The sequence below is a fragment of the Centruroides sculpturatus genome, unplaced genomic scaffold, assembly GCF_000671375.1.
Source record: "Centruroides sculpturatus isolate CEXI.00-Female unplaced genomic scaffold, Cexi_2.0 scaffold599, whole genome shotgun sequence".
In the NCBI taxonomy this organism is placed as follows: domain Eukaryota; kingdom Metazoa; phylum Arthropoda; class Arachnida; order Scorpiones; family Buthidae; genus Centruroides; species Centruroides sculpturatus.
The window spans coordinates 48406-64788 of record NW_019384829.1 but is presented as its reverse complement, the minus strand read 5'-3'; the positions used below and the strand labels follow the sequence as shown (position 1 = coordinate 64788).

Here is a 16383-nt window from a genome sequence, read left to right as displayed (position 1 = left end):
TTGTTGTTCTTGCTTTATTGGTAATAATAATAATTTTAAAATTTCCATGAAAATAAGCAAAAATGACCAATAAAATGGCATACCATTAACCCTAGTACATAACACAGTGAGATTTACACAAATAATGTTATTTCTGAAACTGTTCCTTTCCTGTTGGTTTATATTCTGGAGACATATCCTAAAACCTTGGTTACAGGTTATAGCCAGTATACAAGTATGTCTCGTCCATGAAAAAAATCAACATCTCTTTACAACTTTTGTTTTTGTGACTTTTAAAAAAAAGTTTAAAATAATTAGGAAATCTGAATTACAATATCCATGTTTACATTAGTTAGAAATTTTGATAATTACTAAATTAATTGTTTTTACACAATTCACTACTACTTGATTAAGTATTTGATTAAAAAAATAATGTAATAAGTACTAAACTCATTTATATAAGTCAACACTATTGAAAAATAAAAATCATAAATCCCTCCCAGTAGTGTAACCTCTGTGGTTATATAATTGATATTAATGAGCCTGAAAGTGATGATTAGGCCAGGCCTGGATAGTTTACTTCTGCTTACTGTCCTGTCAGGAGTTCAATTCCCCATCTGACAAGTGAGTCAATTTATTTAAAATACTCTAAATAAATTTTAAATATTAATATAAGAAAGTGGCTTAATATCATATTTATTAATTTCATTAGTTAAGTCAGGGCTGTGGAGTCGGAGTTATAAAAAAATCCGCTGACTCAGACTCCCTTTTACTTACCAACTTGTTATGTATATGAAACGGAGTTGGATGGTAACGAAAAGTCAGAGTTGGTAGATTTTTATGTGACTCCACAGCCCTGGTTAAAGTTTAGTCAAGTAATAGCCCAAAAAATTTAGCATTTAGCCATTTGAATACAGTGCTAAGTATACTCTCACTAATCTGAAACAGTTTTGGTTGTTTTTCCACTAAATATTCCAAAAATAAACAGAAAAAAATTATATTTGTAAGTATATAACCAAAGGTTAATATCTCAATATTTATTAACAGTTACAGTGGTATAGTAGTACATATGTCCATTTACTACACAATTTGAATATAAAACCCCTTTCCTTCACATAAAGACAAAGACATTCCTTACTCCTTCATAAATCTTCTACATGCCAGGCAAAAAGCATTTGCTAGGAATTCCTAGCAAATGCAAAAAGGGAGTTAACAGGTAGTCCCTTTGCAGAAAATTGCTGACTCCACATGAAAAACTCTGTGATCTACTTACAATATTACTTTATAAAAACATGATAAATTTATAAAGAAATATGCTCTACACCTTTTAATATAACACATGACAAATATAGTACAAAAACTTTTAAATTCACATTTATATAACTATCCCTTTTTTACTGTCTTTTCTTTATATAAAATTTTGCTAATTTGAACAGTCCTATACAGTGATTCATTTGGATTAGCTAAAGTGCAATGTATAAAAAATTTGGGAGTAGTTGTTTATGCTAAATAATTCAAATAATTCATCTTTACATGAACAACTTGAAAAGTAAAACAACTAATAACATTATAATAATCTTTAAATATTAAGAAATAACATTTTTTTTTGATATAACATTTTTTAATTCGCCAATTTAAAATACTCGTGAAGCATTTATTTTAATAAAAGAGTACCAAATGTTTAATATTTATATGAGTTTTACATAATAAGTTAATGTTTTTAATAAATAAAATTTGGCTTTATTATATTTTGGCTAAATTTGGCTAAATTTAATATTTTAATGTAAAATTCTAGAATGCAAGTTTAGAAGGCATTAATAATTTATTATATTTATGGAAATGGTTGCGTTCGTTGGGAAAATATAAATTCGGAATACCGAACAACGGAAAAAATTTAAAAAATATATGGTGGTTGTCGAGTGTTAAGCGAGGCCTTAATAGCTTTGAACAATAAGTTTGTGTGCTAATTGGGTAGGGCCACCTCGGGGTGTAATTTCTCGGGAAGTGCTTGGTTGGGTGTTGGGTTGCTGTTGACTTCCTCTTTTGCTGAGGGAGATGTGTTCTGGATCGGTTTCTGTGGGGCGCGGTTGAGGTGGTGGATGACGTTTTTTCTGCTGAACGTAACGTCAAATGATATAATAAAGGCAGCATCCCATAACAACAGTACCAAGACAACTTGTAATTACTGTCATTACCGTTTGTTTAGAGGTAGGATGGAGGTGTTGATTTAGTTGTCATTTGTAACAGGTGATTGAGGTCATAGGTGACGTCTGATAAGGATCGGTCTGCTAACTTGATATCGTAGTCGGAGTTTAATTTTTCCTTTTCTTGGGGTTGTGGCTCTAGGAGACGTTTTTGGAGTATTTGTAGTTCAGTTTGATTTAGAAGTTGTTCAATTTGGGAAACTACTAGATGTGGTGCTATCTCAAGTTGTAAGGTTGATTGTCTCTGGAAGTGTGAGGTGAGAATGATTCCTGGTAGGTACCCTGTACATGCATTTGGTAGATTAATTATCCCGGTATAATTCAATTTGTGAGTTGTAGATATATAAGGTGATGTCTGAGGTCTCGTAGGACATCTAATAGTTAAGGTGAGAGGTTTAGGTGTGGAATAAATCCAGGTTCCTTGTCCATCTATTCTCTTAAAGATAGGAGCATGTTTAGCGACGATTTGTCAAGTACGGAGGTCTTTGACTTGGGTTTCGATTCCATTGAATAGAGCATACTCACAACTTTGTTGAGGAAATCGTTGTATGGGAACGTTTAATGAACAAATAGGAAAATGGTCTATCTTGCACATAGTGAGTTCGAATCGTTGGAGCAACATATACGACTGTCTATCCATAGACAGAGCAATAATAGGATATTCTGGTTTAAATTGGAAAAAGGTTTTTAATGTAGGGATGTATGTTGGAAATTTGACAATTTTGTACATATCAAAATATCCACTAGGAGTGATTAAGGGAATTTTGGCGAAAATTCGTAGTTTTCCAGGTAAAGCTACAGCAATGGTAGTGATCCATTGGTAATATTTAAACAATGTATCTGGTTTGATGGGTTCGATCATTGTGTAGCCTTCCGGAAGTTGGAGTTGGATATCTCTTAAAGTTCGTAACATAATTTCCCGTGAGATAAAGTAGGTGCTTAATCGACCTTGTTCTAAAATATCAATTGCTTCTCGAAGATTGATAGCAAAATATCTCTTGCTATCAATCTTCATAGTTATACTAATTGGAAATGTAATTCTTGGATGGAGAATTCAACCGTTCGTAGAATTATCTCAAAGGCTAGGTTATATTGATACAAATTCATGACCTCTCCAAAATATTCTTGTCGTTTAAATAATATATAGATTAGGTGTCTATTATGTTTGCTTATATTTAGGGTATCATTTAATAGAGTTGTTTGAGAGCGCAATAAATGAAGAATTCCTTCGTTACTCTGTTTAAGGTTCGATATCTCCATGTTTAAGGCTTCAATTTCTTCTGAAGTAGCCATTCCGAAGAGGAATTTGAGAGCCTTTCCTCCTATGTCTATTAATCCTCTTCTTCGTTTAGGAGATGGGTTCAAGGTAATTAGATCAGTAAGTTCTTTATATTGCTTGTGATAGTTGAGAAAGAAAGTTTGAATTAGTTCAAAACCTTTAGTGGGGAGATTCCATTGGGTTTGAGGATCTCTGTCCTGTGGAGTCGTATGTTCTCGTTGTTGGATCATGGCATCTAAATAGGATAAAGATTGTGAGACGAATTGGATCTATCGTTCCACATGTTCAAAGTTGAATTCGGTGACCAAGGTCCAGTGACTTGTGGTCATCAAAAAATTTCCTGCGTCGCTCTAGGTCAGTCTAGGTCGTCGGCATTGTTCAGGGTATGGAAAATTTCTTTCACTAGAATAGGGAAATATTTTTATTAATTGTAATGGTCCCATTCTTGGGTTAAAATAAAATTGGGTAAGGCAGTGAACCATTATGATTAGAAATTTCGTACCGTGTAACTAATCAGTTTGTCCGGCGGTGTGTGTGTAGGAGAAATAAATAGTAATTTATTTCTATTAATATGGATATTTATTAGAGAAAAAAAATCTAGATAATACATTAGGTATCAGGCAATTCGATATTATAAATGTGTGGGTAGGATATATATGGATATAACAAAAAAGGAAAGACCATAATTAGTCAGGATCAATTCGATTATGATCAAGGAGGAGGTTGACAGTGGCGACCTCGAGATGACAGTGAGGGCTGGGAGGTTTCTTGAGGAGACGATGGTCCCAGCACCGGTGTTCAAGAGACATGGGGTAGAGTGGAGGTTTGGGCTTGGAAATATCTCTCACTGGCACGATTTTCCTCTTGAAGATCGTTGAGTAAAGCCGAAGGGCAGTCATGGCCGACTGGAAGAATTATAGTGAAAAGGGTATTCCCCCTTTGGCGTTGTAGGCGGGCGAACTGTAAGGCAGCCCGAAGTGAATCGGCATTCACAGATGGATTAGGCGGTGGAACAGATGATGGAACAGAAGAGTCGGGGGTCCCACCATTCATCTAAGTCAGTCATTCTGCAATGAGCAGAGAAAGGAAAAATTTCTTTTTTTTTTTTTGGTTAACACGTCATTATCTTGATAAAGAATTTAAAATTGTCGTGGGTGCAAAAGGAGTAAACAAAATCAGTTGATAAGGATAAAGGAACGCTAGAGTCGTGAGGATCGGGCGATCCCCACAAGGGGGTCTGGGAGGATTTCCAATGTAGCATGTTAGAGCCTCTCTTGAATGCTACAAAATAAGTGAAGGGAGACGAACAGTGAGATTCATTAGATAGACAGTATACATTAATAAGAAACGTGGGAGATTCAGCTTGTTTAGTTACCATTACTAAAAAGTGTTGAAGGTAACAATTTAGAATGACTGCCCAGCTTTTGGGAAAGTAATTGTCAGCATGGATTCCCAAAAAGTTCATTGCAGGTTGTTCAAGATGGGGCACTTGAGGGTGAGTTTGGTGGATATGAGACTGCAAATTAGACCGGGTTCCCTCCCATCCACAATCGAGATGGGAAAAAGGACACGTTAATGGTTTGAAAGAGCAGATGTCTTCATGATCCTCTTGATCTGGTTCATATAATCCAAAAGCTTCGTTATGGCAGGGCAGTCACAACGAGGAGGTAAGCTGTTCGGCTATTAGACTGCAGATGTGTCCCAGAATCTCTCGGCAGGTAGGGCAGGTTGAGACCCTCAGCAGACATTGAGAACAGACTATGTGTCCATTGGTACACTGCGATACGGGAGGTTTGGCTATTGCAAGGTAAACAGGGCAGCTCACCAGGGCCGTCAAGACTGCGTCCCGATCAGAGGAGGCCATGATTCTCTGGAAGGGAGAAAAGTATATGTAAGGTACTGGAGGACGGGAGGGTATCATGAAAGGGTTTTTTTTGGGAGGCACTCTCTCCCGTTAAGGGTACACAACCAAAGTTGTTCCCGGGCCCATGCTAACTATCAACTTTGGAGTTGGAATGTGGGATTAGTTTCGAAATGGACGGATGTTTACTTCAAACAAAAGGGGAGATTGGAATTTTTCCCTTTTTTTCGTCAGATTTTCGTTTAGGTTTTAAAAGAAAATTAAATTGGAGGTTTAGGAAACTGCGGGATATTAATCGGAAAATTCAGTAAAAATTCCGGATTTCACATATTTATATTGTCAACATTAATTTACTAGTTGAAAAGCCTTAATAATTTCATGGTCTTCAGTTGTCAAGAATATCCAATTAAAATTGTTTGTCTAAAAAATTTCACCATTGATTAATTACGAAAACTTGCAAAATATGTAAGACCTATAGATCTATTAAATTTTTTATTTTAAAGTTTTTTTTTATATTTTGAATGCACTAATTAATATGTTAAGAGTACATCAACAAATAAGAGGATGCCATTTCTGATGCTATAGTTAATGTAAGCAATGAAAATGCTCATATTGTACACAAGAACACTTGACAGAGACTGTAAAAAAAGAAATTAAAAATAGAAAGAAAGGTAAAGATAATGATAATTCTACAGGTAATGTGCAAAATATGAAANACGAGGGTTTTACCCAATTCTCGAACCGTGTCAGAGTGAATCCGTGCTATAACAGTACCGTGTTATACGGGGGTGGTACCAATTCTCGAACCGTGTTAGAGTGAATCCGTGCTATAGAAGTGCCGTGTTATACGGGGGTTACCTGTACAGTACTGTAATTTTATACATTTCTTGTGAAAAAACATTTCTTATTCAACGGCCATAAAAATTATTTCTATTAATGATGTCTCCAAAGTTCAACGAATTTTTCTCAGAAAAATAACTTATCAGAAAATGCGCCCGCCGTTTGGTGCGCTGCTCCGCGACGAAAACAAGCTTAAGCGATGACGTCGTCTAACGATGCACACTCGGTAAGTAATCCTACAAGTTTTTGTTTATAGCATAGTTTATACGGATCATTTCCAAAAAATTATACGTGATTTAGAAATGTTGAGTCAAATTAGTCTAAAATCGATTAATTTTATGGAAGAAAACCGTTCAAACAGCCGTAATCCGTAAACTGCACACGTGCCGGGCTGTGATTGGCTCATATATTTAATTAAGGATTCTTACAACGCGAAATTCTTATAAAGCGGAACGTATCTACCGCGTTATAGGGGTTCGAATGTATTTGTTGAATTAACCTTCACACTTTTGCTTAAAATGTAAAAACTCTTCATGTAAAGATCGTTATACATAGCTCATACTTTAAATACGAATAGAAAAAACATTTAATTATGTGAAACCACCGGAAGGGGGGGATAGGTTTCCCGATCCGGCAACAGGTTGTTAAACCCTTTCACTGTCAGGATGGGTGGTTTAAGGGTTCTTTTTCCCGTTGTAACGGGTCGAGTGGTGGAGGGAGGAGCGCGTCGGTAAGACGACTGGCGATATACGAGTAAACGAGGAGGCCAGATATAACATAAGGAAAATTAACAATTTATTAAACCAAGTAATACAACGTCTAGTTCGCGTCCCTAAAACGCGGATAGACCGAGAGAGAGCTTACAATAATTGGTTCCATAACTCTTGATCTGTTATCCACGCTACTCTGTGAATTAGGAAAATTTCTCTTTCTAGGAAAGTTCACTGATGAAGGAAAGGTCACTGGTTAACTATTTAAATCCTGGATTTAGGGAAGTTCACTAGATAAAAAGGACACTATTTGAAATTGATCTTCTTCCGGCACCTGCTCTGGTACGACTCCCCCGAGAAGGGGAAGGAAGGGGTTTTTATAAGTTCGGCGTGGGAGAATGGTCACGTGATTGATTGTTGTGAGGTAAAAGGTATGTAGATGGGTCAGAGTTGTTCCCGGGACCATGCTAACTATCAACTTTGGCGTTGGAATGTGGGATTAGTTTCGAATTGAACGGATGTTTATGTCGAANGATCCTAAAAATAATAGAACCCCAAAACTTAATATTAGATTAAAAACACATAAAATAGAAGAAAAGTTTAGACCTATTGTAGATTTTAAATTTTCCATCTTGTATAATCTAGAGGAATACATAAAACAACAATTAAAAGATATAGATAATTCTATGTATAGTATAAAAAATGCTGATACTGTTATTAATAAATTATTGAAATTAAATAAGGAGAATTCAGATTGCTTAATGAGCTTAGATATAAAAAATATGTATCCTAGCATAACCTGGTGTATGATAGAAAACAGTTTAAAAGACCTTGGTATCCAAAAAAATTTGATAAATTTAATAGAATTTGCTTACAAAAATAATTATTTTGAAATTGATGGTATGTTTTATAGACAAAAAAATGGTATCAGTATGGGGTCAAAGATGGGGCCAAAATTAGCTGAATTAGTAATGATTGACATCGATAAAAAAATTATTAAAATTAGGGGTATAAAGACAATAATGAGGTATGTAGATGACTATTTAATAGTGTATAATAGAAATCTGATTAATAAAGAAACTATATATAATTTAATAAACAACATAGACAAGGTTATACAGTTTGATATTGAAGAAGAAGTTAATAAGAAAATTAATTATTTAGATATTACCATAGTGAATAATCCTAGAAAATTTGATTTTATAACTTATAAAAAATCTTGTAATGTAAGCAAAACTATTAATTACCATTCTTGTATTCCTGATTACATTAAAAAGAATGCATATATTGTCGAATTAAAAAACATATGTACTAGAATATCTGATAATTATAACATAAATATTAAACTAAAAGAATTAGATACCAAATTCCTTTTGAACGATTACCCAAACTTTATACTTAAAAAATGGAAAACATATTATTTAAAGAATAGATATAATACTAAGTTGAAAACTGATAAAATATATAAGAAGTTTCTATACATTAAAAATATCTTTGAAAAGTGCAGGAAAAGTATTAAGAATCATAATATTTGTTTGGCCCCATCTTTGACCAATAGTATTTCACAAAACATTTGTAAACATATTAATAATAATAGTAAAAATAATTTAGACCCTATAAAAAAAGCTGGTGTGGTTTATAGAATTGAATGTGACTGTCATAATCCGTGTGTATATATAGGAGAAACCGGGCGTGTACTAGAAACTAGAGTTAAAGAACACGAAGCAGCCATTCGGCTCAAGTATAATAATTCTCCGTGGTTTAACCACATCAATAGTAATAATTGTAATATTAATAGAAACAATGTAAAAATTTTACGTATTGAAAAAGATAATATAAAAGAAAATTCAAAGAACATATAGAAATTAGAAAACAAAATAATAATAATTTAATAAATCAGTCGAAAGGGATGGAAATAAATTATAGCTGGTATAATCTTATAGATGGCGCTAGAATAAAATAAATGGTTACGTATTAAGACGTCATCACTTGATTACTGTTGTGAAGTGTTGATGGTATACTGATGCTAAGGATGTTAAAAATTTGTAGTGCTTTGGAATTATCTATACAATTGTTTGTCAAAGAATTTTTTTAATAATTGGTTGGTTTTAGTATGTTTATTGTACACGTGTGTGGAAAGGTTTCTTAAACTTGTAAGTATAAGTATTGCTTAAGATATTACTTGTATTTGCCTTATATTGTTTTGTACAAAAAAAAGATAATTGTAATTTTAGGATTCCTACAAATGTGTACAAAGTTTACCACCCCTACCCATGGAAATATCATTGTACTTACCACCAGCGGTTATTGTAAGTTTTTCTCCAAAATTTATAATTTTGGTGTAGATATACATCTAGGTTGTGTTTTAGTTAAACATTTTACATTCTTTGTTATTGTTTTAGCACTGAAGAGGGACTGGAAAATATTAGACCAGCCCGAAATGCATTTGATGTAGTCTTTACAAAATAAATTTAATTTGCCAATAAGATTGCTGTGAGATTTGTCTACCAAGAATAATTTTGGATTACAGAGACTAAAATCGTCATATTAACTAATATACAGCAAACCATTTATATATATTTTAAAACATTTCATCTTTTCAGTCGTTTATCATCTTAACACATTTGGAATAAATTGTTACTTTATTGTTCGTAAATAAGTTATGAACGTCCCATTTTAATTAATGAAAGTTTCAATATTACTTTTTCAAGAATGTTTCTAAATCTAGTTAATAAGAAATGATAACTTTATGTTTAACTTACCAAAGATGAAAACCGTGATAGTTGGAAACTTAAAATCGTAAATAACACCACGAAAGGTATCAAAATAATAGAAAATACAAGACGCATAATATCGTCAAGTTGAAAGAAAAACACAGCACAGAATATGAAACTTGTCTGATATACTCCGAAACAGTATGCGGCTGGAAGATATGCTTCACAAACTAGGTTTACTTCTTGCAGGTAAGTCCATAAATCCCAATGAGTTTCGATCAAAGTTTCGACTTTAGCCTTCAAGAAACTTTCGTCTTTTTTCAATTCGTCTACTGCAACAGATAAATACCTGAATCTTTTCGAGAGCATAACGGCACTTGCACCAAAAACAAGTATACAGCAATCTAATTGTCCAATTACATAAATACACATTAATGTGATATTCAGGTTACAGAATGCCAGCTCAAACTCTGAGTCCGTTATTTTCTTCAAAGTAGGATAAAGAAACAAGTCAATTATAGTAATGACTAGAATTATTGAAGAAAATATAACTGTAATGCCACAAATAAAAAACATCTGAATGACATGTGTCATTTCTTCTTCTTCACCTTCATATCCACTATTATTTTTAGGTATATAAAGTCTTTTCCTTTTAAACAAACTAAATTGAAATACTGTGAAAATACCAAATGTAACTAAAATAAATTTTATAAGTATTTGATTCTTAGGGAACATTCTGATCCACCCGACACACACCAAATTGTCTGTTATCTCTTGAGTAGTAAGTACTAAATTAGTCCATATAAATATCTCTATAGCAGTTTGGTACAGAAAATATAACTTTGACAAATATTTCCATTTTTTGGTAGGCTTCCTGCAGTCACAATACATCATTTTAATTCCAAATATTTCTAACGACCGGAGGACTGGTCGTAGAAAACAAACAATGCACAAACATTGCTTCTGGTTACCTGGATACATGTTTTACTTTCAGCTATCGAAAGGCGGACTGTAAATACTAAAAATTTCAGATCTGGATGCAACTTTAGTTCTGTAGCTCTAATACAACATATTTCTCTTAAGAAACCAAATGCAGGTTTTCTTAAAATAGAAAATACTTTTAAATACGATATTACGCAAACAATTGATTTGTTTTGTGTTGCAGTCACGCCACTGAAATTGCATCATGGGTGCAATTTTATCCTTCGATTAGTAAATGTATTATGCCAATGCCTTAAAATCATGTTATTTTCTTTTTAAGATTTAAATATTCTGGTCTAAGTAAGTATTTTAATTATTGTTTATCTTCAATTTTGCTTGTTACAAGACAATTCAGTCAACTGTAAATTTGTGGATTCTTGGATAAATTTAAATGAAATCAGATGCTTTTAAAAGATCGNAATAAGTTAATATATAATTATATATACAGTACCTAATTTATATATAATTAATATATAATTATATGTACAGTACCTAATTTATATATAATTTATATAATACTGTCCAGACGATAGAAATCTCTCTGTAGCGTGGCGCTACGGACGGCGGGAAAGTAGTTCGGCTGCCCGATGACGTTTAACGTAATTATAGGGGGGTTTTTACTGTTTTTTACGGATACCGTCACAATTTTTTTGCAGTTTTATAGGAATCGTAATTATTGGGACCGTAATTATAGGGGGCGTAATTATAGGAATCGTAATTGTTGGGACCGTAATTATATTGTGAAATTTTGCCGCCCCCATAAAAAGTGCCGCCCAGGGCGGGCCGCCCCTGCCGCCCCCACTACGCTACGCTACTGTGGTGTAGTTTGGTTTATTTGTATACATTAATGCAACACGCGGGCGATGGCTCCCGGGAGGACTTTTTATGCGTTAGTAACACCTAAATATAAGCCTAAGTGGTCCCTATTTAGGTGTTACTAATGTGAAGAAAACCCGGAAAACTCTACGTGACTAGCCCGTTGAGAGACTCAAACCCAAGAACACTTTTTTTTTTTTTTAATTCTTTCTGCCCTGTGGGCACTAAGAGGGCCTCTTATAGTAGGCCCATTATAGGTTCGACCAGGCCCACAATGGGGCGACCGGGTGGTGAGGGAAGGGGCCCGACTTATCCGAACGGACTAAAAATTCCTGGGGATTCCTTGACCCGTCCGGATTCGATCACGGGACCCACGAACCAGTGTTGAGTGGTTTTATCCACTCAGAAACTGGTGGGCTCGTAGGCGGTTAATGTTTATGGATGTCGTGCATGCTTACACCTTTAGTTGTCTGTAGCATAACGCGTCATATTCTGTTGGCCCTATGTAGTGCTGGGTGAGTTATCTACAAAACTATCAAAAGATTGAAATCGATCAAAAGTCAAACAAGTACGTTTGGTTAAATGCTTAATAATTGATAACTCATGAATAAAATTAATTGGTAATTGATCGATAAAATTAATTTAATTAGAATTATTGACTTAGTTTCTAGACTATCTGCTAGACTATCGTCTAGAAATAGACAGGCAGTAGCCTGTCTATTTCTAGACGATAGTCTAACAGATTTCTGGATATCCATCAAATTTTACCATAATGCTACCTCACGTATACAATGTCCCGATTTCTGGTTTTGAACCTATGGCAACTCTACTCGAGATATCGATTCCTGTAGTGGTCCAATCTGAAAATGTCGGGCTTATTTTCTCACTACTTGGCACCTCATGTCGGGCTGGACTATACAGGCTGGCTCGATGGGCAAAAAACGATGCGACTGCCAAAAGTAATAAAATGACAAAAGTGGCAAAATAAGCAGTCAAAAATATTGAAAACGAGAAAAATAAATGAAAATAATAATGCCAAAGACAGTGAATTCCCGTAAATATACTCTAAAGTTGTTTATAAATAGTTCATAGAAGCGCCAATTCTAGAAGTGCTTTCTATTAGCAGCAGTTCTGGAAGCAAGCACAGTAGAAATAGGTTTAGCCTTAGGTGAAACTTACCATCTGGTCAGCACTAGGCCCACGATATGCTTGAAAAAGATGCTGTTAGTGGTTTGGTGTGGTGGAAACTGCAATTGGACACAGATAATCTGCCGAGGGAAATGCTTCTCGAGAGAAACTGGCCCCTATTTAGGTTTTAGACACGTGAAAAAATTCGGAAAAGTTCATTTATCCAATTGCGGCGCGAACTTGCGATCAGCTACCAATGTTCAGTGGTTTTTTCCCACTCGGCTACTAGTGGGCTATACTCTTAGTACCCATAAAGCGGAAAGAGCCTGAAAAAAGTCCCTTTAATATTTTGTTGATTCTCCCTGCCTTCGTGACACTGAGGCATGGCATTTTCATTCTGTCACTTCTGATGTAATGCAGTGAAATATTGTGGTATCAAATATTTATAAGTTCTATAAGCTTGCTACGTATGTGAACCTTCTTATCTGCGAAATCCTGCTTATTTGGTTCTAGCAATTTTTAATAGGATTCATGTCTGAGCTGTTTTGTGACCTAATAGACTACTGAAAAATGTAGTTCATTTCCTACGCAGGCAATAAATTTAGAAAAATACTAAAATAACAATACCACACTACAGGAAAATTTTACCATTTTAGCTCTGCAGTCATTTTGAAAGATGCACTCTTTTCAAAGAGTTTAGAAAATGTAGACAGTAGAACGAGACTCACGGCTGTCCTTATGCACTGAATCCTTTACAAAATGTAATCGGCCATCTCCTTCACAAGAAATAAAGTTCCAAACTATCTGACATATAATAATATATTTCATCTGCAAATCTACACAAACTGGCTTTCTTCGACGTGCCGTCATCTGATATAGAACTTCTCTCTGTATAAGCTATGGGGCTGTTCAAAAATGACGTCCGCACTAGAAGGATAGGAGAAGGTGAACAAGTTGGACAAGAGGAAGCTTCGATGGGCGTTCGTTTATTTCATTAAATACAGTATATACAATTTATGCATTTTATAGAAAAACTTCCATATTACGAATTCTATACAGCGAATTTCTCTGTATAACGAATTTTTGCATTTTACAGGTACTCTACTCTTTCGGTCAAAAGTATATGTAAAATTGTTTCTAAATAACAAAGATAAATTTCCATATAACGAATGTTTTTTTACTTTGCAAGGACTATCGACCATTAAAAGTCTATTACTCCATCCTGGTCAGATTCGAATTTAGGTCGAATTTCAGGTACAGTATCAATCTATGAACACTTTGTAAAACCGCGGCACAGGTGTGAGAAATACTGGACATTAGCTCACAAAACCATCATTTTTGTTTCTACCGGTTGAGAAAGAGAAAGAGCGAGATTATCTGACAAAGAGGACGTTTAGAACTAAACGATTTACAATTAACGAATTACAGTATTTACAGTATTACAGTACTGTATTTATGTAAAAATAAATAAATTTGATACTGTATTAAATTTACAGTAGAACCTCCATTATTCGGATTTTCGATTATCCGGATTGTTCAAAATAAACAAAAATTTTACGAATTTGCTGATTTGCACTTGGCGAATTACGACACTGTTTATGTATGTGATGGAATGCATAACTTTTTTGTTTCAACAACGTCTCACCCAGCACAGTTGCTCGTAAACTCTTAAATATATTTTACGTAGTAATAAAAATATAACTTGACATACGTATTTATAAATAATTTATATTCAAATTACATCATTTCTATGACCAAGGGCGGCGTAAGGCATGGACGACGTGGGCCACCGCCTATGCCTCGCGGTCCGAAGGGCCTCGCGCCTCGAAGGTTTATGCATTACTTAAAAGCCGCGAACGCGACGAAAAAATTTTACTCGTCATAAAACGATAAATAGTTTGTCAAATTTTTATTCATAAAAATGCAGTTTCAACTGCTTTTTATTTTATAAAATCCGTCTTCTTGCGCCACCAGAGGGCCTTTTAAACAATAGGTAGTCTGTTAGCGTTGGTCAGTAGTAGTCCAAATTCAATACGAACGTTTGTTTCTTGAAAATTTGATCACGATTTAAATACAGTATTTACTTTTAATATTACCGATATGTCATCGAAAGGAAAACGTGTTGTATTATGATTAAAAGACAAAGTATTTGTTTCGATTATCCGGATTTTTCCTTATCCGGACTACCTTCATCCCCAATTAGTCCGGATAATCGAGGTTCTACTGTATTTATTTTTACATAAATACTGTAATACTGTAAATACTGTAATTCGTTAATTTACTGTATAAATTTTTGAACGACCTGGAAGGCATCTCTTCGCTTCATGATACAGTACTATATAATGCTGACAAGTATAATGGATTAATTTTGCGCTGATTTAGTTTATGCCGCTTCCTCTGAGAACGCATTCCTATCGTAAAATCAACACAGTCTGTACACTAAATATTTTTACAGTAAAGTACTGAGAAAGCAGTCTTACTTATGCAGGTGGCTGAGATGAGTCATACGTAAATCGTTTTACAGTATTGAATGCTATGTTAACTTCAAAGGAACCAAAAACAAGGAAACGAAAACAAATTTTGTTATAATATTTACTTTTCCGAATTAATAACAGAGTGGCTCAGTGGCCAAGTGGTACGGCGTCGGTCTTGTAAACCGAAGATCCAGGGTTCGAACCCCTGCTGAGCCTTTTTATTATTCTTCCTTATCTTTCACATAATTTCCGCTTAATATGCGGATTGTATGAATTCGTTCTAAATGTTTCTTATCTTTACTTAAAGACAAGTTTCCTCTGAAATAAATATAAGTAATTTGTATTCATTTTCTATCATCAGTAAATCTCCAATTTTGATATGAAAAGTTTTTACTAAATTGACTATTTATGGATAAATTAATAAGTAAGAGATGAATAAACTTATTAACATCAATTGTATGGCAATATCATACTTTTTATCCCTTTGAAACGTAACGTCACAAGTTCTTTGACAAAAATTTTCATAAAATTTAAGTTAACTTCATTAAAGGAAGTGGTGTTTCAATATATTCCCAAACGTTCTTTCCTATAATAAACAGGTTTGAATCATTACTTTCAAACGAATGTAAAAGGGGAAAAAACCGTATTTTACTACATTACTAAATATTCGGAAACTATGGGTTCTACGGTTTAAATTTATATACTTATGCAGGTTTTGTTTAATTGGCATATAAACAAATTTCAATTGTTTTTAATGGATATAATATGGAATACAATTGTTTCCTTGTGCTCTCTAAAGTTATGCGACGCGAAGCCACAATGGTGCATCCAATTGAAGACAATAGTTAGAAGAATCGTCGTTGAGGGAGTGGAACAGGTAGATAAATGTTAGAAAATATCGATTGGTGTGTCCGAAGTAGTTTTGCACTCGCGCCCTCCTTTGCGAAGATTCCCCTCAACTTGTCGTGAAAGCTTGCAGTGATGTCGTACCAGAGCTATCAGGTGTAACGTTGTGCTTCAGAGTCGAGTCTCCCATCTGCCTAAGCCAGGGGTCGGCAACCTGCGGCTCGCGAGCCACATGCGGCTCTTTGGATGTGAAGCTGCGGCTCTTTAGTTCCATACGCAAATATTATTTATTTTATAAAAAAAAAACATTTAAAAAACGTTCTGAATCGATTAACGAAAATTAGGCACTGATTCTATCTCTCAGCCACTTGTACTCGCTTTTCACAGCACCCCTCCCCCGTGACATGCGTCGTCACTGTTGTCAGTCCGTCGGAAGCTCTCGAATGACGCCGTCGTCGGATGTTTCTATTATCTAATTTGTTGTGAAAAACACTACTTATATATGAATAAATAGATATTTTTTCTTATGAATAAATAGATTAGTTTTTTTT

General features: G+C 34.4%; 1 long non-coding RNA gene and 1 other non-coding gene across 4 annotated transcripts in view; one reads left to right on the top strand and one right to left on the bottom strand.

Annotated features, from left to right (window-relative positions):
* Positions 1-13183: 13183 nt before the first annotated feature.
* Positions 13184-16383, bottom strand: part of LOC111630081 — a 6706-nt gene continuing 3506 nt past the window's right edge. Inside the window, exons 3-5 of one of the 3 annotated variants that reach the window (XR_002757452.1) lie at positions 15436-15572; positions 15109-15304; positions 13184-13439 (exon numbers count right to left, since the gene is read on the bottom strand). This is a non-coding gene — a long non-coding RNA (uncharacterized LOC111630081). Of the gene's footprint in view, positions 13440-14797; positions 15305-15435; positions 15573-16383 lie in introns of those variants that run through there. The other 2 variants (XR_002757451.1, XR_002757450.1) reach the window with 2 other exon arrangements.
* Positions 15131-15202, top strand: Trnat-ugu. The gene has a single exon. It is a non-coding gene; the product is annotated as a tRNA-Thr (tRNA).